Below are 212 nucleotides of genomic sequence, written 5' to 3'. Positions count from 1 at the left end.
TTTTTATTTAATTTTTCTTTTATATTGGAGTATAACTGATTTACAAAGTTGTGTTGGTTTCAGGTGTACAGTAAGGTGATTCAGTGATACATACACATATATCCATTCTTTTTCAAATAGATTATTATAGACTGCTGAATAGAGTTATCTGTGCTATACAATAGGTCCTTGTTGATTATCACTTTTATATACAGTAGTTGTCTGTTGGTTTT

Source organism: Bison bison, unplaced genomic scaffold, assembly GCF_000754665.1.
Source record: "Bison bison bison isolate TAMUID 2011002044 unplaced genomic scaffold, Bison_UMD1.0 scf7180017864068, whole genome shotgun sequence".
NCBI lineage: Eukaryota > Metazoa > Chordata > Mammalia > Artiodactyla > Bovidae > Bison > Bison bison.
The sequence above is the reverse complement of the archived record's forward strand: the minus strand, read 5'-3'. Positions refer to the sequence as shown.